At 44.4% G+C, this 27941-nt stretch overlaps 1 long non-coding RNA gene across 2 annotated transcripts; it reads right to left on the reverse strand.

Moving 5' to 3' along the window:
• Positions 1-1722: 1722 nt before the first annotated feature.
• LOC106781716 (uncharacterized) lies at positions 1723-27941 on the reverse strand. Of its 2 annotated transcripts, XR_001378408.3 has the most exons (6): positions 27788-27928; positions 22261-22357; positions 17153-17224; positions 7751-7830; positions 7063-7236; positions 1723-6730 (listed from the first exon to the last, which is right to left on the reverse strand). It is a non-coding gene; the product is annotated as an uncharacterized lncRNA (long non-coding RNA). The 2 variants fall into 2 exon arrangements; XR_011426163.1 differs by lacking the exon at positions 22261-22357 and having other exon boundaries at positions 27788-27941.

Here is a 27941-nt window from a genome sequence, read left to right on the forward strand (position 1 = left end):
AACCACTTACCACACATCAAAGATTCTGCCTATCTTGCCCACAAAGGGTTAATAAGTCAAGACTTATCAAGTACATCAGTTATAGAGAGGCTTGGCACAATAGGAATTTATGCATGGTATCTTACCTCTTAGAAGTCATGACAGTCTACGCTTCTTGAGATCTTAAGAAAGAAGGCTTCTACTCAGATTTTGGCTTAAATATGAGGACTCCGTGCAGTAGAAAAGGGTATCTCCAACAAGAAGAACTATATCTTCAGATCAGACAGGGGAAGGAGAAAGCAACCACAAGCATTACATATTAACTATCAAGGTCTATAAAGGGTCTGCTATGTTACCCTACTTGCAAGCTAACAAGTTAACTTGCCAGAATTTCATGGATGCTTTCTTGAGTCAGAGATAAAAGCCTTTGTTACTCAAAAGCATTAGCCAAGCCTCAGCAGGGTCACTGGCCCCAGTTCCCTGAGGGGCAGTGCAGGTGAACCTAGATGGATGCGCAGGAAGGAGGTTGCATTACAAGTAAGGAATACTGAACCTAAGGAAGCCATCGCTCTATAGCAGTGTGTAAAGAGACCTGCTCTCTATCTTGGAGGAGATGTTACCTCATCCCTCAAGTTATTTGCTACAAACAAACCTTGAAAAATTGTCCAGATAAAGAGTGGTCAGGACCTTCCAATCTTGGCATATTTAGCAAGATGCATAGGAGCACCAGTGACCCATAAAAGAGTGTTTCCCCACACTAAGTCCTATCCCACTTGGGTTGGCCTCTAGCTGTATAACTCAGCACCCCAATTCATTCTTCCTCCTTTGATACAGGGGTCTTGTTCTGAAGACTAAGAGGAGCCTTTAAGGCTCACTAAGATGATGCCCTTCTAAAGGTGCCTTTATATAATCAGTCTCCTTAAGACTCCTTAGGAACCGTGACATGATAACTAAGGATCAAATCTACATACACCACACATAGGAGGTGTGGGGTGTCAGGGGGAGAAAGAGAAAAATGATTTAGCTCCTTTTCAAAGCTGTCCCTGGCTTTACAATGCTGAAATAAGAATATTCTGGCCCTGAGGAAGAAACTTCTGTTAATTCTCAAGGAGTTCACAATCTGCCACATAAATCAGAGTAATACGGTAAGCTGTGATAAGCACAGCTATGCTTGTGGAGTTCGATTAAGTCTTTTGTTCTCCCTGGGGAAAGGAAAAAAGGCTTCTTTACATGATATAGCAATATCAAATTATCTGGTATTTTTTAATATTGCACATCTTAAAGTTATATCTGGGGTTGTTTTGTGAAAAGTGAACTGCTGAATAATTTAGAATGGTATCTTAGCACCTCTCCCTGCATATAAAAAAATGTAATCTGACTTAATTGTATGTTGCCATGATAACGTTAAGAAAGTCCCCAAGGGGTAACTGGGACATGCCTGGCTTAATGAAAAGTCAAAGGACATTACTTGAATTTATATGAACTCCATTTTCATGCTTGCACTGCATGTTTGTCAGGATGTGGTACTGGCCTCCCTCTCCCAAGAGTGTGGAGTGCACAGCAGTGTCTGAGACGGCTTGCCTTTGCTTAAAGAGCTAATTAACTGCTTATCATGATTTTCTCATTTGGAAATCAAGAGGCTTATGGAAATCCTTTGGAACCACGAGTTGGAATTCATGCAACTTCATTACTCATTGAAGTCGGAACTCTTGATTGTGACAGTTCTTGTGTTGTTTTTTTTTCCTGGTGTATCCATAACACTGAAAACCACCCCAGGCATTGAAACTGGGTGCCTACATGACAAAAAAGTAAGTGCCTGGAGGGAAAAACATGCAGCAGAAGCAAGAATTACCAAGGCAAAATATGTCTGTATTTATATGAAGACAAACTTCACTCAGGGCTGCCAGAGCAAAGAAGGATTAGGTCACCACTCACATGGCAGAGAACTAGATGCAGTAAAGTTGATCAGAGTCAACAACCTATGCAAGAATTGGGGACTAGGAAGGATCAGATGGTCCACATCATCAGGGTTCAACAAATGAAGAAAAGACTGAGGGTGAGCATTCAGAATGCCAAGAGAAAGAGAGATGGTAACAGAGAACCCAAGCAATGAAAAATCCATGGCCATGGACAGGTCTGGGTACACTTATAGCTCTGAAAGCAGCCCCTGGATTTGCGTGGCTTTGACTTCCTGGCCATGCAGGGATAGCTGTTGTATCCTTCTTTCCTTTCTCAGAGGCTAACCTGTGCTTTGCACAACTCTTGGTATGTATTGAGTGAACATTAAATTTGAGGCCTATTCAACCCCTTTGATGCCTCACCTCACTCTCCCCCCAAACCTCAAACATATATACTCCACAAAGTCTTGCCCTCATAGTCCTACCCATTGCTCTTTTCTCACTCTGTTACCTCCTCCTCCAATCCCTCTCCTTTCTCTGCTCCCTCCTCATCTCTGCTCATCTAGAAATATGTGTTCTTCAAGGCACAGCTCAAATGCCAGCTCCTCTAAGAAGCTTTCCTCAATACACTTTTCACTGTTTATAGGTATGTGCACATAAATCTCTAGTTCACTAGGTTAAATTATTTCTTGATGACAGCATCCATGTCTTTTTTTCCTCTATATATCCAAATAACTGAGCACAGTGCTTTAAATTTAGCACATGCTTCATAAATGAGGACTAAATATCAAGTTGAATTTAGGTGAATACTGACCATCTTAGAATAGGGAGATCATTCTGAATTTCCCAGAAGACTATGGCATGAGAATCCACAAGGAAAGTCATGCCCTGAAGCTAGAAGCTCACTGGGGTTTCCAAAAGAGCTGAAGACACCTCCATAGCAGACTCACTGTCCTGTTGGCCTCACTGTGAAGAATACATTACATGAAATACAAGAGGAAGGAATTACATATAAAGTGCAAGAAACTCAGGTACCAGGCTCCAAAGGAATAGGTCTGTGGACTCAAGGCCTGCTCTGTCACTGGCTATAACTTATCACCTGGGACTTTGCAGTTGGCACAGAGCAGTCCATTATGGTGATATGCAATGTCACATCCAGCCCAAAGTAAATGCTCTTTTTGCTTCTTAAATGTCACAATGTTTATTTCACTTGAGCTGCCTCTTTGTGAGTTGGGGCACTTAAATCTCTCAACCTTTCCAGGTGGCAGTCACAGTTAATCCCTGCTTAGAGTCTCCACAAGTGATAGAGGTGTCTTGGATTGGAAAGATTAAAAGACAAAACACTAGACAGGTGGGATCATGCCACCCAATTTCTCAAAAGACCCATAGCTTCCCCAAATCCAAGCTTTCCTTGCAGACCTGCTTGGTTCACTGCCCTTGTTTTGTCAGCTTCATAAGGATGGTAGTATTTAAGGAAGAAGATGGCATGGCAGACTCAGAGGAAGATAAGGGTACATAAGAGTCTTGGATATTGATATGAGAATCTTTGACATGAATGGTGATGGAACTCAGGCAATGCAGGATTCAGGCAAACTCAAAGTTGATTCAATTTTATTTGAAGAGTGGAAGCTACTGAGAAGCCCAATAAAGGCAGAGGAAAGTTCAGTTGGGTATGGAAGTGGGGAAGAAGGGCAAGGTATATAGATTGTGGCTGGAAAATCCTAACCTAGGTTCAAGTGTTTAGGTTTGTCTAGTGACAGCGAAGATCTGGATATTGTGATACCTATGGGAAGATTTTAGGGACTGGGGAAAAGGAAACAGTTCCAACACTGGGATATCAGACAGTTGTTGAAACCAAAGAAGAGATGAAAAGCAAGGACAAAAAAAAATGGTTCAGGTGATTAATTAATAAGTGAAGAAGATGGCAATCAGTTTTGGTGGAAGTAGAGGATGGAGGTGTGTTTGTAGAAACAAAGTGGTAAACAGAAACCATGAAGTAGGAGGTACAGAAAAGAATAAAAAAATTGGTCTGTGAGTGACACTGTCACTCTGCTCAACTGCAAATATCATCAAGAAAAGGCCATGCTTTTAAATGATGTCAGTCATTTACCTTCATGAGGAAGACTTGTATATGGATTTTCGGTAGCAGGATTAGATAGGAAATTGAGAAACAGGGGATAGGAGTGGACTCTGAAGTCTGAGGTAGAAAGGGAGAGCTGAGGTGAGGAGGTAGGCTAGAGGGAACCAGAGTCCAAACCTTTTACCAGTGTATGTTAAGAAGGGAGACAGGACTGAGCAGATAGGATATATTTGAAGATCATGACCCTGGATAAAATGTACAGGGGGACAGGCATCTTCCTTGGGTTTCTATGAATTCTGTAACACTCACGGAGGAATGGAGAATTGGTTCCCTAAACCCAGCATGTCACATTAGGAGCCAATTGCTGCCTACAGTTGCCCCATGACAAGGGTGGAGCCTGAAGCAAAAGGCACAACCTGGAAATGTAAGATGACTTATTTTTTTATTGGCTCTCCACCAGTGTTAGGACAGGACCAGCAGCTAGGAACCACTGCCTTATCTTGACCAATGACAGAACAATTCTTTGTTAATGGGTTAGTGGCCTCAAGGAAAGATTCAGAATGGTGGTCTAGCCTTTGGGCACCACTGTCCTTCCAAGAACTGAGGAGCATTTGGATCATGACAAACCTTTTGAGCAGGCTGCGGCCCCCTGAGGGACAGTCCATATTTCTCAGACAACTCCAGCTATCAGAAAGCCTCACTGCTCACCACCCACCCCCAGACTGTTTTACAGGCTAGTCAATCCCAGAGAAGAGCACTTTCTAGTTTAGAGCCTCATTCTAATTTATAACCTACTGTCCCTCTCAGCATTAATGCTTCTCAGTACTTTCCCACCTAAGACATCCACTTCTGACTTGTTTTCCTCAAATGCTACTGAGCCTCTTCTCAATCGTGATCCTCTTGCATAAGTGACTGGTCCAGGACAACATAACTCTCCAGCTATCTCCTCTGGTTTCAACCGTGGAACCAGCAATAGAACCAGGGAGAGGCCTGACCCTGCAGAAACTCCAAATCGAGGACCTGGGCTTTTATCTGCCCTCACTGCTTAGTTAAAGCCTTTTGTTCATTCCTTGATCCATTTCTACTCAACTTGGGGTAATTCTGCCAGAGGAACTTCTCTGAGGCTTTATAAAGCAAAACAGTCCCTCAAGCCTACATGTTGGGAGGCATTCTCAACTGTGCCTTCATCAATTCAAAGGAGTTTGCAGGACATTTTTGAAAAATCCATTTAGCTTTTCTTCTGTTCCACCAGAGTTTTCTCTCTGCTTCTGAACTTTCTTTCCTATTAATATGAGTCCCATTATTGAGTCAAAAGCCACAATGTGCCTCTTCTCCTAGATAAGCAGGGCAGAGAGGAGAGCAGAGTAAATTGAAATTTCTAAAAGATTTGAGTTCAGGGCGAGACCTAATTTCTCCTAAAGGCCTCACTGTTTTCAAAGTAGACCCTTTTTTAGTAACATAAAACACTGAAGAATCAGGTACCTTTGGATAGGCAAATGGTGATGTTGTGTGTTCCTGGCAGGCACTGATGAAAAATAAATAGCCCTCTCTGGAGGCAGGTACAAAGGCTTCAGTTCTACCCAGCACTTGAAATTGGACATTAATGCAAGTGCTGAGAATTGAGGACAGCAAAGCTGAATGCTTTGAGTGACAAGTAATAATAACAACAGTGATAAAATCTAACAATATTACTATGTGCTTTACTTATATAATCCTCAGACAACAATTCTTTAAGTAGATGCCATAATTTACATCATTTTCGAACAAGGAAACAGGCTCATGGGGATTAAGTAGTTTTTGCAAATTTGCACAGCAGCACAGCGGCCCATTCTATGTTGGAACTCACAGCTCTGATGTCCAGAGCCAGCCCTCCCTCCCACAACACCATCCCATCTCTTATTTGGTGTCCTCTGACCAACAATCAAATCCTCTAGCCAACAGCCCCCAGAACTGGCTTGGCCTCTTGGTAGGCCATTGTAGGCTGCTCTTTGAAAGAGCAATGTAATTTCGATCCCAAGTGTATACAATCAGTCATAGGTTTTTGTGTTTGAAAAATTTTGACAATATCACTAGTCTGACTGCAAATTCAACTTGTTGTTCTAAGTAAGGGCCAGAAACAGGATCTCCTGCCCAGGAATGTGTAATGATGGAGTAAAAATTCCCTTGTTTCAGTTACTTTTAGGATATCTCTGAACCCAGGAGCAACCAAATGACTTCTTAGAGAAATGTCTGTAGTCTATGCTTGCCAACCTAATAAAGCCAGAGCTCACGTTGAGGCTTATATGGAAGGTAGCAGAGTATAGGTGAAGCAGCACCTGCTTTATACTGAAAGAGACCCACATATGAATCTTGGCTTCCTCACTGATGAGTTACATGGAGTTAGGCATGCCACTTAAACTCTTCTGTACCGCAGTTTCCTTATCTGTAAAATGATGATAATAATAACCTTCCTTTCAGGGTGACCCTGAGGATTAAATAAGATAACATGTGTAATATACTGTGCACATCTAAGGGTTCAATAAATATTAACACCCTTTACTACTATTCCCCTCCCAAAACAAATGTAAAGAAAATGGCTAATTTTTTTACTAAATTAATATAATACCTATATTATGAAAGTTCACTGCAAATAACTTGTATTTGATTCAATCCATTATGCTGAAACAAAACGAAGATCCACTGAAGTTTTTAAATGGACTGTATTTTTACAATATTTGTCAGATTTCATTCAAGTAGGCTAAGGGCTGCCACATGAGACTGTCCTCTTCCAGGCCTGCAGAAATAATGACAACATTGAAGACATGGTCCCAAGGTGCCCCTTATCTGCCCTACACCTTGTTCTAGATCAGTCTCAGAGTACTAAAATTAACTTAAAGAGTTATAATCAATTATCTGCAATGGAATGGAATGAAAAATATCAGTGCATCCCACATAGTGAGATGAAGTACTGTTTTATGAAATATTTCATTTATCTATATATATATGTGCACTATCTATCTATCTATGTATAGTATATGTGCACTAGTTGGCACCATCAAAAGTTTTTTACTGTGGGTCCCAATCAAACAAGTTTGGATGGTACCCCAGAGGCCCCAGAAGTCACACCTTTCCCAATAGCTAGAAGGTTCCAGAAATTTGAGGATGGTCAGGTGAAGTCTCCTGGTAGCACTTTGTGTAGCCTTGTTTGGGGCATGAGAAATGGCTTCAGCTTGTTACCCATGATGTCATGATATCATCTTCAGCTTTGACCACACAGCTGGTCCACCCAGAGACAAAGATCTATGGTTAAAGAATTGATAAATGAAGTTGTCAGAGCCTAGATGGTATAGTTCAATTCGCAAACAGCTGCACTATAGGCACAGCCTTTGTCACTTGTTAAAGCAGTTGTGCTCATCCTGTTTTGGTGGGGTCTGTCATGAACTCAACTAAACACACGTCCTTTCATGGCTCTCCAGCCAAGACAGGGCTGGGAAAGGGAGGACATAAGGAGAAGGTTTTCTTTTAGGAGTAAACACTGACTCATTCAGTCTCTTGGGATTATTTGCTTCACTTAATCAAATAATGGTCTTCCATCTTTCTTTTATTTCCTGTTCTTGTACCACATAAGAAATGAGTTGAACTGCATTTTACTCTCAGGTGCTCACTGATATCACATTTTCTTCTAACAGTTCTTGTTTCTTTTCAATTCCTGTTTGTCATCTTCTACCACTTCTCGTTTCAGAAATGTAGGGCTAAACCATGATATCTGTGATTTACCTTTAAATTCAGTTCCAGAAATAATATATACGCATACCTTTTTTTCCTAGAGGATGTATTTATTTCTGATCTCAATATAATTTGATGGCTTTGGTTACCGCTGTAAGAAGAAAATTTCTAAGAGAGACAATCAGATGAGATAATGTGTTAATATAATCAGAGCTTCTAAGAAAAAAACAATTTTGACAGATTAGAAATTGTATCTTTGCGTGGATACTGCCCAAGTTGTCAAGCCCTCTTCCCACGGTGACAGCAGGCTCCCTCAAACTTCAGGGACGCCCTGTCTTCTCATCACATTATGGAAAGCCAGCCTGGAGCTATATTTGGAACTTTCTGTCAGAGAAGACTAAGAACCAGGAAGTAAAACTCCCTACTTGAAGTTTCCAGCAGCTGTTGCTGATGCTTCTAGATGTTACCACAGAGGTCCATTATACAGACCTAGAAGCTGAGGTATAAAAAGAATAAAAAACCTACCCTTCTAAGGAAAGGGTCTCTGTTCTCCTTCATATGAAATCTGGAAATGTTTTTGTGCACCAACTTTGTTTCAATTTGGAAAATCTACAGCTACCACCAATATCTTTACAGTAGCTTAAAATGGAAAATTACCAGTGAGTAACTTCATCAGAGCAGACTGGGAACCCAGCTCCATAGCTGTGGAAGATGTGGGAAGGCAGATACATTTAGCCTTTCCCTTGCTCTGCACAGCCATTAGGGACCCTTGAGAGAAACTAGCCACCAACCCAGGGAGAAAGGGCAGAGCAGTGCTGAGTGAACAAAGCAGATATTTAGTGCTTATAGATAATATCCAACTCCAGCATCAGCGGAGAGCTTGGCCGGTGAGGGCATCTCCTAGGAAACCATCAGATAACACTGGGAGAAACAGGCTTTAACATAAAAAGAGCTGCAGGGGAAACAACGCACATTAGCTAGAAATGAGCCGTATTTCATAATGCAGCAGTCACTTCTTGTACAACAAATAGGCCTGTACTGCTCACATGGATGCATCCGTGCTCAGAGCAGAGAATCCTATGTTCCAGGAACTCTGGAGGTCAGCATCTCACCTACGAGTTGAAGTGAGAGAAGCAGAACCTGGCCTGTTAGAAAGCAAACAACCCACCTTCCCAGCCAGCCCTGGGCACTTGAGGGAGCTGCAGTGATCATGTGGACTGCAGAGAAAGCATGATACAGAATGGATGGTGGCCAGGCTCCTTACCGGCAGAGTGACCTGCACGGCAGCATATGTGGTTGACAAGATGGTGGCTGCCGAGAGAACCAGCAAGCTTTCAAACCTTTCTCTTTCTCCACTGCCCAGGAAGGACCTCATGTTTCCCCTCCCTCTCCTCCTCCAAATGCACACACACACACACACACACACGCATATAACACTCTCTCTCTCTCTCTCTCCTTTCAGAGGCTTGCTCCATTCTTTCCCTTTTTAAAACTACTTCCAGGATTCATTAAGAGGTTGGCTTTAAAAAAAAATGTACGATCCTTTTAGGACAGTCCTTCCTTCATTCATCTCCCTACTTGGTCCAGAAGGCAGGTGTAGAAGTGCCTAATGTTTGTTAAGCAAGTTTCTGGGATGAAGCAGAGGCCAGCAGAGTACCTCCTGTCCAGTGCCAAGCTCCACATCGATGCTGGCCGAGCCAGACACAGAACCTGGAAACACCGGTCCTCTCACTGATGACTGTTCAGACTCAGTTGCCAAGCAACAAGTGGCGATAGCCCAATGATAAATAAACATACTTCAGAATAACCTTCTGAATTTTGTCATTTAGTCATTAGGAAAAAAAAAAGCCTTCCTTGGAGAATTGTAGGATTCAGAGGATGTATATTTTTTCCATGCTGTACTTGTTCCCTTGCTAAATGTGGTATTTCTGTCTACTTAGGGACATGTTTCCATCCAAATGACCAAAAGTTTCCGTTGAGATTGTCAGGATATTTACCAAAATTCTTTTGTGCAGGCATGCACTGGTAACCAAAATTATTAAGCTTTCATAGCTCCAGCCAGCCCCACAGGTCCTTTGATTCACACTTTCAACTCTGAGGCTCTGATCTGACAACAAAAGCTTCCTGAACCACATCTGAGCCCCCTTCAAGACAGACATGGTTTGCTAAGTTAAGCAATAGTATAAACAAAATTGTCAGAGAATTAAAAGGACAAATTGTTGCCATATCCACTAAAAAGCACATTAGAAATGTGACCTTTGTGAAAGAAGAGGTTAGAGCCCTAGAGAAGCATTGTGGTGGGAGGGGTTTCCGAGTATTCACATTCATTGGTTAGAGGAGTGTAAAGAGCATGGGTTTATGATCAGACAGATCTAGCCAAATCCTAGACTAGTCACTTAAAGTCTACAAGTCAAGCCTCAGCTTAATTCATAATTCAAAAAAGAAAATTACCCTAAAGGCTATCACACCCAACCACGGTAAGGATTAAGTGAGCTAAGTAATGGAACGTGCAAATTCCAGTCCTGGCTCCTAATAGGTGCTTAATAAGTACCCCCTCCACTGCCTTGCCTTGTGCTGGACGAAATGTCATTGGTCCCCTCTCAGTTACAGTAGATTTAACTGCTTAAACAGGCTAGGCTGCACTAAGAGAGCTCTACTTCAGCATCCTCACAAATGCAAACTGACCGTTTCCATTAGCACACATTAGTGATGCTCTGTGGTACTAATGGTGAAAGATTCACACTCTATACAAACTCTTTAAAAGAGACTCCTCTCTCTTAGTCTGTACAGCTACTCTGACCAGAAGCCCTTCCCCTCACTCACTCTTCTCTTTCTCATGCCCCCGCTTGTTCACTGTCTCTTTTATTCTGCATCCACCTTCAGCCCTCACCCTGGACATGCTGACCTCCCTTCCCCGTCCTCTTGCTAAATTTAGAGGCCGAGCTGTCTCCCTGGTGTGAGAGGTTGGAGGGCCATGGCAGCAGGCTACAGAGCCAGGCTTCAGTTAGCTGTTGGCAGTGAGGGAAGGACAAGTGTCAGGGAGACCTACTCCCTGGCCGCCCTCCCCCAGCCCCAGCATTCGCTCCTCTGCAGCCTGTCTTGACAGGCAGGGTAAAAGGAGGAGGGCATGGAGGGCCTTTGAAGTCTGGCTGCCTGTCACCAGAGCTCAAAGAGACCAAGGACTTGTCAGAGCACAAGTCACTGGGGCTCTCTTCCTTTCTCAATTAATTCAGTTGGCTCTAGAAGGAAAGGGATTGCAATATGCCCAGAACTAAGTCGAAAGCACAGCTTACTGGTGCAATGCTGCAGCACCTAAAATATTTTCCCTTCTTTTTTTTTTTAAAGATTGGCACCTGAGCTAACAACTGTTGCCAATTTTTTTTTTTTCTGCTTTATCTCCCAAAATCCCCCTGGTACATAGTTGTATATCTCAGTTGCAGGTCCTTCTAGTTGTGACATGTGGGACGCAGCCTCAACGTGGCCTGACTAGTGGTGCCATGTCCGTGTTCAGGATCCAAACTAGCAAAACCCTGGGCCGCCGCAGGAGAGGGCGCAAGCTTAACCACTCGGCCACAGGGCGGGCCCCTAAAATCTTTTCTAAGTGCCAGATCCCAGGCACTGCAGGAAAACTTTAATCACTCCTCAAAGTGTAGCACCCCTAGGCAGTTGACGTGGAAGTGAAAATCCAAAGGGTCTTTCCCCTGGTCCCACCCTTGGCCCAACATGCTGGCCAGTGTCAAGAATCCTGTCAGCAGAGCTTCCTCCCTTTATCTGGGCTTTACTTCTTCCCATCCCCAAAGTCTACCCGAAAGCCAGCACCAGTCATTTATAAAAAGTGATGAATCTCTGGCCTTTTCTGAGAACGTTTGGAAAAGCACAAATCCTCTGAGAGTGAGCATCAGGAGCACTGGGGGAGTTGCCAGGAGAGAGAGACAGGGGACCCCAAAGGCAAATGCCCTTAACTCACCCTCTCACCCATTCTTCACCTTCTATCACTGCTTGGACTCTAAAGTTTTAACTGAACTAATGTTTCTTGAGTCCCTGCTGTGTGCCAAGCCCTGCACAGGTGCATTCACCCAGGTTCTGCCCTATAATCCTCTCTCCAAGGAGGAGCCAGCTATCATAACCCACACACACTTATGGCCCAGGTCTGGATATTTTGAAGCTCCTCTCAAAGGACACATGGAGGGGCAGAGAGCAAAAAGGATCAGGAATAATCTCATCCGTGGAATACATCAGGTCAGCACCCAGAAATGGAGCCCAGAGGCTGGAGAGTGTACAGGGATAAAACCAGAGTCTACTTCAGAAATTTTGAAGATAACAACTGAAAGGACTTGTTAGGAGCAAGCACCATTGGAGAAAACTTGACGTTCCTTTTTAGAAAGACAATTCTTGGCTTAGGGTAGCAGCATGCTGAGCAGCCTAGAGAGCACTGGATTATAATTCAGAAATCCTGCATTCTGGTGCCAGCCTGTCTCCAATCAGCTAGATGGTTCTGAATAAGCCACTTGACCTCTCTGAGCCTTAGTTTCTAGATCTTTATAAATGGAGGGCAATAGTTGCCTAGCCCACCTCACAGGGGTGGTGTGAGACCCAAGGTCACTGTGGGATGAGGAAGTGCTTTGTAACCTTCAATGCTGGAGTTGCAGTCATGCAGCTGGTATCAACACTGAGAAGAGAAGAAGGCACAGAAGGATGTGGGAGGAGACGTGATTCCCTAAATTATAGGCTGAGACACAAAGTAAGGTTGAAGCGTGGCTTTGATGGCTGTAGTGAGACTCTTCACATTTCATAGGAAATGCCTGGACACGGGGCCTGTTGACCACATCCCTGCCTCTCACTCTGTGTCATTTTGTTACAATGAAACCCAGCAGTCATGCTGGGGTGGGGACCATTTGTTTGTCCAGTGTGCCGTGTCTGGCTCCTATAAAGAAATGTAGTATATAATAAATATATAATAAATGTCTATGAAATGCTGGGATGGACAGGTATTCTGTCATGCTGTGTTATAATAATACATTTCAGCATTCTATGGCCCCAAATTTGAGCGTCTTTCTTCATTCAATGACTACCTTCCACTAATTTGACCTCAGATGAACTGTGCAGTGATGTCATTCTAAGAAAATCAAACATAGAAACAAAATGGTTGAATGTTTGCTGTGGGATGCTGTGGATCCTGCCCCAGATCCAGATTTCCTGATCACTCTAGTGACTGACACCTGCCTAGTAACAGTGATTGTGTACATACCCGAAATGATTCAGCTTGATCAGCAATTCTATAATGTGTCCAAGTACCAAGAAATTGAAGAATTGGGGTACTCCATAGAGGGGAAAAAAAGCTGCATTTGGCTTATGTCACTCTGCTTTAAATTACAAGCAGTTTTAGCAGCCAAGTAATTCTCTTCAGCCAATAGATTCACTGATAGCTGAAGACCACATGCCAAAGAGGATCTTTAGCTGCAACTGAAGCTCAGTCAGGGAAGCCTGGCCTGGCTGGTGTCATCAGGAGACTTGATGCCATGTCTCTAAATCGCAGGCCTCACCTCCAGTAAATCAAATGGCAAAGAAGTGAAAGACTAACTTTGTCACTTCACCTGACAGTGTGGCCTCATTACTTGGTCTTCCCACAGCATATTTTATCTACAGCCCAGTGTTATTCATTTGTGAAAGCCATAGTCAATGAAGAAGCAACTCTTACATGGGGGAATCATTCATTAGTTCAACAAATAAGTATTGACCAGCAGCTGTGTTTCAGGAGCTCTGGCAGGCCCCAGGTTAAAGGGAGAGGTGAGTAACTCCTCCCCGGTGTGTTACCCACAGACACACACAAATAATGCAGTAACCAGGTCTGACACCAGAAGAAAATAGAAAGAAAAGAGTGCCCTGAGGTGACCCTTGGCAGAGGATACTGGGAACTCTGACCATCAGGCCAGCTCTTTTGGCCCGGAGCTGTCACTGTCTCATGGGTCAGGTCAGGGAGGGAGGCAATTCTCCTCTCTCAAGGAAGCTGCTGTTAGGACTGCAAGGATCAGCACCCACTAGGACTCGTGGAAGCACAATCTGACTTTATGTCCTCATGTAGAGCAATGGAAATGAATATTTAAAGGTATGGGGTCATAAAACTGTGGGATATGAGAAAACATCAGCCTTTGAGGCCTGGCTGCTACATACTGCTCCGTAATATGCATATGTTTATAGCTCCCCAACTGCTTTTGGCTCATTCACAGAAATGCCACACCTGAAAATTGGCATCATGCCCTTCATCCTGGAAGTTTAAAAGTCACAGAGAGCAGTTCTTCTGACTACAATCCCCAGTGAAGCAAAGCCATGGCCACCACCCCCTGGACCAGCCCTGTTCTTGCTGCCTGTGTCTGTGGCTCCACACACGTGAATGTCAGTGACCAGGATGGTGAGACAGGACAGGCAGGAAGCAGACCTTGGGGTGAGTTGAAGGACTGGTCAAAGGGAAACTGAATTTTATGATTTATTGCTATTTTCCCATTATGGTAGTTAAGAAAATATTTTCAACGACAAGTGCACAAGCTGTCGCTCAGTGTTTTCTTTTAGATTTCTGTTTTGAAGCACCAATCTCCTAACTACATTGTTAAGTGCGTTTTAACACAGACTCATACACACATGGGCCTACACACAGACACATGCACAGACGTGCACATTTCTTCCAAAATCAGTGGCACATACCACATTTATTTCCATAGATACATTAAAATAAAGCTTTGGTTTCATCCTAATTTCCCCCACGCTGTCTGAATCATTACAACCCTGATGTTTCACTAGGATAAAGCTCTGAGAGTGAAAAGCTGCTGATTCCTACAACATTCCCCGGCCATGGTTTTATCAGGAATATCAGGGATGCCTACTGTTGCAGCAGCAGCAGCCATGGGATCCCCTCTGGCGACCGATCCCAGGGGGCTGAGGCAGAAGGCCACCCAGCAGTGTCTGGCTTTAAATCAAACTGACCAAAGAATAAAAATTTCAGACACATAAGCTGAAGCTGAGAACTTCATTTCTAGGAACCATCAGTTCCCTCTCCAGAACAATCAGGCTGAGAACACAGCTCCTAGAGCAGAAAGGCCATTGTCTTGTAATGTGAGGGAACAGCACTAGAGCCCTTCCAGAACACAGGATTCTGGGAGGGAAAATGTGGTTCCTATTTGCCTCCAGGTGAGGAAATCAAGGAGGCCCAAAGGCAGGGGTAAGAGGGCAGATAGAGTGATATGTACTGCTTGTTTGTGTCCCTCCAAAATCCGTATGTTTAAGCCCTAATCCCCAGTGTGACAGTCTTTCAAGATGGAGCCTTTGGTCATGAGGGCGGGCACCCATGATAGGATTTGTATACTTATAAGAAGAGACACAAAAGAGCTAACTCTCTCTCTTTCCACCAGGTAAGGACACAGCAAGAAGACTGCACTCTGTAACCCAGGAAGAGGGCTCTCACCAGGAAGTGAATTGGCTGGCACCTTTATCTAGAACTTCCAGCCTCCAGAACTGTGAGAAATAAATTTCTGTCGTTTAAGCCACACAGTCTGTAGTGTTTTGTTATGGCAGCCCTGACAATTAAGACAGAAAGGGAAAATCAAGGCTGCCAACCCAAAACTCCTGCTCAGGGGACCGTGAAGACCAATGGCTGGTAATTTCAAGCTGCATGGAAGAGAGAGGATATCCCTCTGAAGTAGGCTCTGTACCCTTTATTTAATTCAGCCAAGGTGGGCTGGGACCTGCTGGGTGCTCAGACCCATGCTCCACTCTCTGGAGAAGGTTTCTGAACCGGCAGTCCAATGGGCCAGAAACTGACTACAAAATCAAAGAACATGAAAAGAGAGACATTAAAGTTCTCAAAGGCATGGTTTGGCCAGAAAGTTGAGACTGTCTTCAAAATGCCAACTCTAGTTTATATTCACATTGCTCTTAACTCTGTGAAGTTCTCAAAATAAAATTATTTCAGCATAATAAGAGCAAGTGCTATTTCCCCTTGCTCCTGAGAACTCTGTCCTTTCTCATCAGGACCCCACAGCCCACAGCTGACTGGGAACAGGAGTACAAGACCAGAGTGTCACCCAGTAGCTGTGGCCAGGTCTGGGCAGAGCTAGCCTTCCCCTTAAAGTTTGCAAATTTCCTAAATCATTTAAGACTCTGCTGTAATAGTAGTAGTAATAATTATAGTTATTATTATGATGATGATGATAAACCACTAGGCAGAGAAAGAGTCTTGAGAACAGATACTGGGTCTTTTTCTTCTCTGCATCCTTGAGAGAGTCTGAACCCAAAACAGTGTTCAACAGGTATCTAAACATATAATGTGCTAAAAGAGGGAATACATAGGTAAATGCAAGTATTCCTAATTTTCCTATCTTTCAGGGTCATCAACGCCTTTTCTATCTAAATGATTAGCAGGTCCCCTATCTTAGCATTGCTGTGAACCTCAGAAAAGGCGAGTAGTAGGAGCCTGAGAGGGCTACTCCTCACTGCTCCCTCCAGACAGACGCCCTGAGCGCCTTCCTGCTAACCTCAAGCCTTTGAAGCCCCTCCCTGTGCCCTCTGCTCTGCTTCTCCCCACATGGGGGCACTACCTCTCCTGTCATTCCCCACACCAAGGCTGACACGCAGCTGTAGAATTCAGAACTTCAGTGCCGTCTGAGGATGAACTAAGGGATCACAGTGCCGAAAAGGAAAGACTCAAAGTTGAACATCAGAACCCACAGCTCATGGTGCCTGTCAACAATGCAGTTCTGCGGCAGAGGGCAGATCACTCGTCAGGCAACACAGACCCTCACACACATACTGACATATACACCCACATACTCCACCATGTTGCTGGGGACGCTCTCAGATGATGGCAGTTCACTAGGGTTCTCTCCTCACTCCCCAAATCAGGAGTCCCACTGCCTATTTTCCACAACTCCACGAGCCCAAACAAAACAGTTCACCTCAGAGTCTCTCTCCCAGAGCTCTTGCTCTGACTACAGTGGGGCACAGCCCCTTCAGTGTCCTCCTTTGTCACTCTCTTCCTCCAGCTTAGGTTCTGGCCTTGCTTTTGCATAACCAAAGAGCTCACTAAAAAGTTTCCTAGGCCACAGACGCTGCTCCTTCAAAGACAGATTCTGTGGCCACTCCTAGATGACAGAATGTTGTGTTTGTGTGTATTTTTTAGCCACATAACTGTCTAGGATCTGCTATGTGTAGAGGGAGAGAGAATAAAACCTCCAGCACAAGTGGCCAGGGCACACATCACCAAGCACTGCAGGGCCCTTTCCTCAGCCAGTGACCACCCTTCAATGTCCTCTGTCCTTTCTTTGCCCTACTCGGTGCAGAGGCCTAAGGAAGAAGACTGTCAGAGCAGACAGGGCCGGGCAGCAGGAAGGCAGCAGCAAACCCTTCCTACTACTGACATCTTAATCACCAAGTTTTCAAGGAAACTTCCAACCACAGAGAAACTTCCAGACAAAATTGAATTCCAGTGAAATGCATTTACCTCTCAGCTCTCCTCCACATGTACTTTATGACGGCATTGTGAGTCTCCTGCCTTGGGTTGAAATCTTGTCAGCTTGTAAGAGCAAAGCAGGAGGGAAGTGCGTTAGTGTTGAGAAAAGAAATGTCAGTCAGACTCCTAATTGTCTCAGAACCCAGTAAGGAGGTGCAGAGTCCCCAGCCTGTACCCGTGCTGCCCACAGTGGCCCCACCGACGTCTCAGAAATACCAAGGCAGGGGCCTCTCTGCTGCCAGAGGTCACAGGCTGCACATGGGGAGTGAGTGGTGGATGGATGCCCTGACCCTGTGACCTGGACCCACCTCACACTGTGGCCTTCACAGTGCCCGGAGTATTTTCTGTAGGGGGCCCCTTCGGCTCCCCCTTTCAGGAAAAGGTCTTCAGTCATTTACACTTTAGTGCCCTCTTCCCTAGAGGGCCTGTTTTCTCAGCCTGAGCTCTCACTAGCAACAGCAAGAAGATGGGAGATGGATTTGAGAGGAGGAGAACTGCTCCTTCCTTCTTCGGAACCTCTTCTTTACTGCAGCCTTCCTCTCCCAACTGTCCTGTCTTTCCACAACAAATCTTGTCTGTCTTTCAAAGCTCTGCTCACACCCTTCCTCATGCAGAAAATCACTGTTGACTCTTCCAGCCAACATAAACTTCTCCCTTCCCTGAACTGAATCCTGTCCACTCAGATCCAGCCTCTCAGATTCTGGGCCTGGGAAGGCTTCTGGCTTCACCTTACGATGTAACTGAGCATGGCACTGCTCACAGACAGAAGGCAGGGCACATAATCCAGACCCACAAGCTACAGAAAGAGACGGAATGTTGTCCCCTTACTTGTCTTGGAAAGACCTGCCCATATGGAGAAAACTTCCCCCAGCAGAAGCAGAAACCCAAAGCATTGCTCAACACCGCTGATGGAGGCTGGTGGCCTGTCAGTGCTGGTTATGACAACCTCGCTTCCTGACCCGCTCTTGTTCTTAAAGTTCACAGCTTTTCCGGCAGCCACAGGGGACAGAACCATGGCATTTGTCAAGAAAATCACATCTGTACCCAGGGGCTGAAGGAAGGCTGAGCAAAACGTGCCACCATATGGCACTAGAGGCTCCAGAATGACAAGTGTCAACAACTTCTGCTCCCCTCACCACTGAAGTGGCCCTGTCACAGGAACTCAGAGGAAGGCCAAGGGATCGCTAGGGGGCAGGGAGTTGGGCTGCGGGGCATAGGAGCTGAGGAGATGGAGATTTTAGGTGGGCCTTGGCCTTTAGGAGTAATGGAAAATAGAGTGCTACACAGGAAAAGGCACTGGGAATCAAGAAACCTGGGTGCTAGTCACAACTTGGATCCAATGTACTATAAGGCTTCTGCAAGCCAATTAACATCTCAGAGCCTCTGTTTCCTCTCTTTTTATTGCTAAATGAGGTAACAGCTGAACACTTATAAACTCTAACATGTTATAAGAAAACATTGCCAGACCTAGGAGTAGTGGAGGTGCCCTATAGATCCGGAGACCATGAACCAGACCCAGAAAGCATCTCAGAGCAGGAAAGGTCAGTACTGACCTTGCCATAGGAGATGAGAGAGAAAGGAGGGGATCAGGCAAGACAATTGCAAAGATGGAAGCAGAGAAAGTGTCTTTTGGACTAGACATATGGGGCCAGAGCTGAGGAGATACACCCAGGCTGGAAGTATACACTGGGGGCTCTTTGCATGAAAATGATAGTTCCACCTGGGGGAAGAGAGCAGTAACTGAGGTAGGGAATGAATGTAGAAAAGGAAATAGGACTCTGGAGATCCCTGTGGGGTACTGAAGTTGGCTGGAGCAATTGTGTGCATGTCTTCCTAACTCTGTTCAGTGACTTTATGCTGAAAAACAGTTTAAAATTGGCTATAGGGGGCAGTATTTACACCACAGAAAGCTGCAAACTAACAGGCTTGTTTTCCGAGAGCTGTTTGTTAAACATTTACCACTGCCCAAGGGCATCTAATTTTAAGGGAGGAGATAAAAGGCCAGTAAATGAAAGCAAAAAACAGCTTCAAAGATGTAGGAGCAGAATCAGGAGGGAAGAGTGCCCTGAATGCAAGGCAAGAGAGACGGCCCAGAGGAAAGGGGCTTTGTAGGTGTGAGGACAGTCCAGCTAAGCCATCTGCACTCTGGTTAGCGTGCTTTGCGACTCTGGTCACGTGATGCTGAGACAGCTGGCTAGCCCCATGCCAAGTAAGAGGTGACCTTGGTGTGGGCTTCTATGCCTCCACCTCCTGGTCGTGGCCTTGGCCTTACTATGCGAGCGACAGCACACACTTTTTCCTCACATTTTCTCTAAACCTTGACTGTTCAGGAAAACGAAGGCATAATCAGAAAGCTATTTTCACAACATCTGAATCCTCCTCTGACAGACAACATTTAGCCATAGATGATAGAAAAACTTTATCCTTCCTGGAGTGCAAACATGAGAGCAATATGAAAGAATTAATATCCTCACTTATTAGTCAGATTGCACTCAGACCCCCACCTCATGTACCCACCACCCCAGACTCGTGGCTCTCCTTGTTCTGGGAGCCTTCTTGACTGTTTCCAGACTGCGGGGTTCATTCTCTGCAGAATGCTGGCAGGCAGTAGTTACATTATGTATCTGTTCAGCACTCAGGCAAGAAACCATTATGTTCACAGATCATTATTGACATCCTGACATTTGTCACCTCCTTTCATAGCAGTTAAATCTTGCTTTATCTGTAAATGTCACCATGTCATTTATTCATGAAAGGGGTCACATTCCCGAAATAGCATGCTTCAGTTTAAAAGGGGAGCTTGGCTTTATTCGCAGTGGGTAATCCTCAAACAAACTTTACTGCTGATAAATGCTTTTTTATTGGAGTTTCTTGGCCTTAAATGACATCCTCAAATGTAGAATGCAGTTCTGTGTTTGTGGAAATAAAATCTGAATGTTGAACAAGAGAGAAGATTGTTGAGATTAGAAAAAATAAAGGTTTTCTGTTGCCACCATATGTGGTAAGTTGGATGCAAATAGATTTGAATTTATTGAGAGTAAGCCATGATTTTAATAAGATTGTTATGCTTCTGGAAACACGCCTGTGGTCTTTTTGAATCATTTATGCCATAGAAACCTCAATAAGATCAGAGGCTTTTTAACCTTCCTGGGGTGATCCCTTAGCTGGGGACATTAGAAGGGATCAGTCAGCAAACATGATGTGCTCATTCCTCCCACCCTCGGATTCCAAGGACACTGGTTGGGGAGATGATTAACTCATCTCCAGAGCTTATATATTTGCAGGAGAAATGTCTCTTTCCTGTATAAAGCTTGCTCAAAGTTCATTTAAAATAGGGTAACTATGTAATTTATCGTCCAAACCCAATTTTCTGAGGGGAAGAGGAGGCACTAAAAATAATTAACAGGTATTAATTGATCTACAACAACCATGACCTCAGACAAAACAGGGCATATGGTCACCCGAACTTTAAGGCTTTATCACTGTCTCATTGAAGAGGTTTACATCCACCGGCTGCTAATTAACTGTTACCCAGGAAAGGCTTCTCTCTCCATGTGTAGAGTGCTACAGCTATATGCCTCTGATTCATATTTTGAATCCAGTGGTTCTAAAAGTGTGGTCCACGATCAGAAATGGCCTGAAGAAGCTGTTAAAAATGCAGGTGCGTGGTGCCTACTTCAGTTCTACTAAACCAGAATCTCCAAGGATAGGGTTCAAGCACCTGCATTTTAACACACCTCCCAGGTATTGGAGGTGTGACACACACTGAAATTTGAAAGCCAACCACTCTGATCCAAATCTTTTGTTCTCCCTAGCTAGCTCTGTGTTTTGGTCATACTGTGGTAATAGGAAGTGGGTGGGTAAATTCTGCTCTTTTTGCCTAGAAAAGTAACTTGCAGATGGGGTGTGAGCTGAAAATAGATTCTCCATTGTGCACAAATATGGAGGCCATGACACTTCCTGCATAATGCCATTAAACATCAATCTACTCCCCCGCTCAGAGTCCTGTGTGTAACCATTTTACACCCACTAGGTGCAGCCGAAAGGCGTAAATACAGTCTCAGAATAGTTGGAAGATAAGAAAACGGTTAGATGACATCAAGGTCATTGAAAAAGGTGATTGAATGCAATTAAAACTGCTCACTATTAGAAGAGAAAAGGGCCAGGAAGGAATATTTCCTCAGATGCTAATGAGATCCTTTCTCAGTGTGATATAGATTATAGCAACAAGTGTCACAGACCATAGCCAAACCTGAGTTCCTTTTGTAATCCCAGGCCATGATCATGGTCATATGGCTATCACTGCCTCAGATAATGCCCTCATTAGTTCACCACAGTCATCACTGCCGTGGCAACAGGAGAATGCCTTCATCCTCCTGTTGGCTCATGAGAGGGACCAGGAGGGTGGCTGGTAAATCAAGGCAGCAGGAGAGGCAGAGAATGAGAGCACATTCTATTTCTGTGGTGCATTCATGTGCATTTTCTCACTAGTGCCTCCCTCAATTCAGTCCTAGATGGGGCTGAGCCCAAAGCCCATACATGACCCACAGCCCCAGAGTCAGCCTGTACCTCTGTTCCTCTCTGGAAAGAGCACCTGGCACCAGGCTCTACATAGAACACCTGTTTGGGCAAAATCTGCTGGAGTGCCTTGGACCGTAACACAGCTGAGAACCTCCTACCACCACTGAGCATGGGGGCTAGCCAAGCTGCTGGGCTCCACCCCAGGCTAGTAGCCATTGTTGAGTAATGGTGAAAATCCAAGGAAGAAACTGTCATGGGCCCAGAAGATGTTGACTAAGTGCCTACTTTGAGTCCACCTTAAAAATGGTGACATCTCAGGACCTCTCCATTCATCATTCTGCACCCCATAAACTGAGATCCCTTGTCTAACCTTCAAATGTCTCTGTCCTCATGCTCCCATTCTCATTTAACTAGACTAATTCACACTTAGGTTCTCCCTATTTGTGCAGATACTGACATTTCACTGAGTCTTAGGGTAAGGAGTGAAAGTTCCAGTTAAAGTTCCAGACCAGCTTCAAAGAATAATGGGCCAGATCCTCCCACCACCCCAGAAATCTCATGAGTTCCCACCAACTCACCTGCTCTCAGCAGCCTTGAGAGCCCTGCCCTGAGCTGGGTACTGAAGGGGAGAAGAGCCGGGCCACAGTTCATAATCTAGCACAGGTTGCAGTCTAGCTGAGAAACAGAACAGACATCCATGGGGTCAAGAGAAGAGGGAATCTACACCAGTCAGGCCATGTGACACCAGTTCTCCTCAGCTCCAGATCTCTTAAGAGTTATGTGATTTACTTGGACAAATTTTCTTGCATCCCTGAGCCTCAGTTTCCTAATTAATGGAGAGAATATTTATCTATCAAATTTACTGTAAAACTGAGTGAAAGGACGTATTTCAGGCCCTTCATACAGGGCATAATACACAGTAGGGATACATGTTAATACCCTTCCTTCTCGTATAAAAGTTAAATGTAAATGTGTTCATCTGCTCCCAGTTGGGAGTAGAATTATAGTAACTGCAAACTGGTTCATCCTCTGTCTTGTTCTGTGCCCATGAGAGAGTAGATTAACCTCCAAATGCCTCAGGTTCCTCATCTGTGGACAGTAATTGCTGTCCCTACAGCTACCCAGCTCTAGTTATCATCAAGAGAAAAGCACAAGGCACGTTTTAGAATGTCTGGGAGCTGGCGGGGAGACAGTTTCCAGAGAGGTACAGGGTGGGGTTCTATTATGACCATTGGGATTGAAAAGACAGCTCTATTTTCTACTCTGTCTTTCTGTTACATTGAACTTCAGCCCTGGAAATTAATATCCGCACTGCATTTTAGTGAGGTGGCTCTATTTTTACAAGCGCCACAGAATCAAGCCCTAATCTGTTATGCTGTGACCTTTTGCTGGGCTCTGCATCAGGGAATCATAATTCAGGGCCAACCTCAGCTTTGGAAACCTCCATAGGCCTTTTATGACATGAGTGCTATTGAATATTCTATAAAATCTCCTTGGAAAACTGGCCCACATTTCTTTATAATCTCTCCAGACTGTTTCTGAAGTCTCTCTATAGATTTTTAACTCTAAAAATCCATAGTGTTTCTTAATAAGAATCTGGCCTCTCGTAAGGGATTGTGGAAAGGATAAAGCTGGATTGGGTCCCCAGGGGAGGCCAAGGTGGGGCAACAGAAGCCTTTCTGTTATGGTTAAGCCCCTGGATGAGGATTCTGAGCTTAGCCGCCTGTCAGCAGGATGCAATCATTTCCAGCAGATGGAGATGAAGGAAGGAATTTAGAAGTTGAGCCATATCCACCCCCTCACTCCAGTGGATTTCAAGTTCTCCTAACCTTGAGAAGAACAGGGTTGGCGTATACCGTTTCAGACACCCTCAAATGTCTCTTTCTTTCTCTTGGTTGGACCCCACCTGTGCCAAGCTGCCCCCTCACTTCTGCCCTTGTATGAAGTACAACACCATGGGGCCTGGGATCCAGCTTTCTGAACATCCACTAGGGGTGAGATGAACAATGTGAAAGTGCAATTGGGTCAAATCCCTCTGGATGTAGCCTTGACCAAAGAGAAAGAGAAATAGAAGGAAACTGGACAGATAAATACTCTCTCTTCTCCTCAATGTAAATTGCTTCAAAGTGTGTTTTTTCCTTGCAAACCTTCCCAAGACGTCCAGTGTGCCACGTAAACGTGCCTGTTGAGACTCTAAGGTGTCCCTATAATGCTTACCATAAACCTCTGGCCAGCACAGTTACACGTCACATTGCATTACTTTTACATCTTTCCTTGCCTCACTTCTCCCTTACGGCCTTCACTCTTATCACCTTGGGCTTGCACCTCCCAAATAAAGTGTTAGTACTTTAATTCTTGCCACAGGCACTCCTTTCCTAAGGACCTGGGCTCAAGTACATGTGGCTTTGCCAATTATGAAGGTCAGGTAAGCCATAATAGGCCCCATCAGAGCCAGAATGTGACCCTGGGGGACAGAATTTCTATGTGACTCATCTCTATGCCATATCACCTCATCTTTGCTTAGCATAGAGCTTGGCATATAGTAGGTATTCCATAAAGAGCTGAAATGTATTGTACTAGATTGAGTATATCAGAACCAGAAATAACCCTGAACCCCCCAAAAATGTTTTCTACTTAGAGAAGTGAGTTACAAGCTTCTGAGCTTCAGTTAGCACTGCCTCTTAGAGTAATTGCACTTCCAAGAAGCCCTGGGAAGGGTCAAGCATTATATACTGACCTGTATTAGTAAGGGTTCTCCAGAGAAACAGAACTAACAGTGTATGTGTGTATATATATATGTGTATATATATATATATATATATATATATATATATATAATATATAAGAGAAAGAAAGAGAGAGAGAGAGAGACTGATTATGAGGAGTTGCTCCACCATGCTACGGAGGGTGAGAAGTCCCAAAATCTGCTATCTGCAAGCTAGAGACCAAGGAAAGTCAGTGGGGTAATTTAGTCTGAGTCTGAAGGCCTGAGAAGGGCTGATGGTGTAAATCTGTCTGAAGGCAGGAGAAAACCAATGTCCCAGTTCATGCAGTCAGACAGGAAGGGGAAAGAATCCTCCCTTCCTCTGCTCTTTGTTCTATTTAGGCCCTCAATGGATTTTATGATGCTCATCTATATTGTGGAGAGCAATCTACTTTTCGAGTCCACCAATTCAAATGCTAATCTCATCCAGAAACACCCTCACAGACACATTCAGAAATAATGTTTAATCTGGGCATCCTTATGGCCCAGTCAAGTTGACACATAAAATTTACTATCATATCACTTTTCAGACTTTTACAACTTTCAAGACTCTTTCACAGACTATAGTTCATCTGATACTCATAGCTAGTCTCCAAAGCAGACAAGGTAGATAGCATTTCCATTTAACAGTTATTTAACACACAGGGACACCAAGGCTTTGCAAAGGTGACATGACTTGCCCAAACTCATACCAAGTCCAGGCCCTTTATTGTGGGACCATTACAGCTAAAATAATAGAGGTCCCAGGCAGTAATTCAATGCCACATGTCCTTAAGACCAATCACACAGTATAGAGACCATCTTTTACCAAACGGTATATGTGCTCTACTACCAAAGAGACAGAAAGACATTGAGCCAGACAGAGAAACAAGGCAAATTACTTTTTAAAAATAAATCTGAGAGTTCAAATAAAACTGTGGGAAATATGATCATTTCACGTGAGGAATAAATTCAGGAGAAAGAAATATTATCAAAAGATCATTCTTTCCCCAAAGTTTTAACCACCAAACAAAGAAAAAGAAACATAAAGAAGTTCTCTGAGTAATGTCATGCTATCCAATGCCAGCAACTCTTTCTCTATCCAGCATTTTCTGAGACCAGAGGCAAGATGTGGCTCTGTAGCCAATTACTTGCCAAATACTAAGTCCTCAAATATCACCTATACTTCCTGGATTTAGAAATGCCCCCCAGGAAGCCCAAGGGCTGGGGCTGGAAAGGGTCCCAGACTCTCTTCTTACTGGGGAGACAGAAAGCAAGGAGGACTAGGACCCGTCAAAGGCTCTTGTTACCTTGTAAATACTCAGAAGATGATGTACACTTGGTTGGTTGTTTTTCTGTTTTGTTTTTTTTTTTTCTGTCTGTCAGAAATCTCAGTCTGGCTCACTTGTATGACTTGTTCCAACTGCAGCACAAGCTCTTCTCCTTAATTGTTCTTTAAAAGCCTGTGCTCCTCCCTGACCTCCTGTTTGGGGGATGGACCCTGCACTCTCTGCCTGAGCCTGCCTAGTGCTGAGCCTTCCATGAAGCTTTCTGTCACATCAAGATCTCCTTGGTGGGCCTCGTGGAGGCTCCAGTAGCCACAACCCAGGAGATTCTGAACTCTCCTTGTTCTTCCCTGATGGACCTTTGACAGATACAGTGATTAGAAAAAAGTGAAATAAACACAGGAAAGCAGAAGGAGCATAAGAAAAGACAGATGAAACTCTACAACTTTTACTGATAATCTCATGATGCTTCCAGTAAGTGGTAGACATGTTTAGATGCATTGTCTTTTGCTGACTCGGTGTGTTTCTAAAACATCCACTCCTTTGGAGCACAGACAGAAACCCAGAGAAATTAAAAGGCCCTCTGGATCTAAAAATAGCCATCAGAAAGCCCATGTACTCACTGGACTCTGAAGAAGAGGTAGTACCACCTTCATGTCATTCCCTGGTGGGCTAAAAATTATGCTTAAACATAAGGATACTTCAGGCAATTTTCCTGATCCCGGGGTTAGTTTAAAAGGCAGTGAGGGGGGCTATCACTGAAAGGAACAGCATTTAGAAGTAAGAGCCAAAAGGGACAATTTAGATAGAAGCTGACTGGTGCAGTTTCAAGCCAGAAGGTGTCGCTATATTATAGCCCTAGGAGAAAACGAAGCCTCCTAAAGACCAAGAGAATTTAGATCTAAGGAGGGACCACGTCACTCAACAGCTTCATTATACAGATAGGAAAACTGAGGCCCAAGGAGGCCAGAAAACTAGGGATAGAGCCAAAGTGTTTTCATTCATAGCCCACTGTGTCCACTTCTTCCTCGAGATGAGCCACTCAAGCTGAAACGGTGTCCTGACTGCTGTTTTAAGAAAGAAGGGCAGGGGGCAATCTATCTCTTCCAAAGAGTTCCAGAAAGCATGTATGTTTAACCCAAGAGACTTCTGTGATCCAGAAAACACTTCTGTCGGGCAACTCCTTCCCGAAGGACACAGGATAAGCAAGGGGTCCTGGGACCTGTGGGAAAGGGAGCAGAAACCCAGCTGTGCAGAAGGCAGGCAGCTGTCCCAGCACTGTGAGTTAACATAGCCAGCAGCAGCAGATCCGTCTGCCTAAGATCTGGCCTCCCATCTCTGGAGACCCAAAGAACTAAAAATCACGTATGGCCAGAGGCAGGGAAATCACCCAGCAAGCCTTGGGCGTGCTTACTGGATTTGGGCAGCTTCTCTGCTGAATTTTAATGAAGTAATTAAGAGCGAGATAATAGAGATGGGGCTCTGCAGAGCAACACTCATGGACCTAACCTCTTTGATATGCTCCTGCATCAGGAAGCAACTCTATCACTAAACGACTTCATTAATATTCCAGCCAGCTCTCTGGCTCTTAAAGTGATCTATGCCAAAGTTTGTTAGTCTTTTAAATTACCTGCTGAGGTCCCCTGAAAAAGAACAAACAAATGCATTCTGGGGAAAGAAGAATGTCATAGAGGGTGCTACAAGAAGCAGACCCATTGGGCCTGCTCATATTTCCTTTTCAAAAACTAGTCTGGGTTATAAAGAAGAAACAATTATGGGACCACTCCATGCAGACTGACTGGGGGACATGGACTGTGGCATGACAGCCCAGAAGAGCAAGAAGGATGCCTTCACCTGGGATGCCTCTCTAGGTGTTGGCCACTTGGCAGATACCTTGACTCCTGGGCAGCCCACCTATTAACTCCCTGGCCCAGAATAGAGATAAAGAAGCCTAATGCTTGGGCTCCATATGGCCCAGAAAGCTTTTTTCAGAGAAACCTAATCTTTTAGCCCAAAAGTATACCTTTATCAGCCAGTGTCAGGGAATAGAGAAAAGCTGGCTCTCCCTTGACTCACCTGGTATATTCTCCCCTCTCCCCTTTGCCTTCCTGTTCCTCAAGGTGCATTTGAAACCTCATCTCCTTTAGGGTACGTCCCTGTATAATTCTAGAAGCTTAGAGTTGGGACCTCAGAGTTCAATTTCCCCCATCCCCCTCCCTCTCCTATTATT

The sequence above is a fragment of the Equus caballus genome, chromosome 15, assembly GCF_041296265.1.
Source record: "Equus caballus isolate H_3958 breed thoroughbred chromosome 15, TB-T2T, whole genome shotgun sequence".
NCBI classification, from domain to species: Eukaryota; Metazoa; Chordata; class Mammalia; order Perissodactyla; family Equidae; genus Equus; species Equus caballus.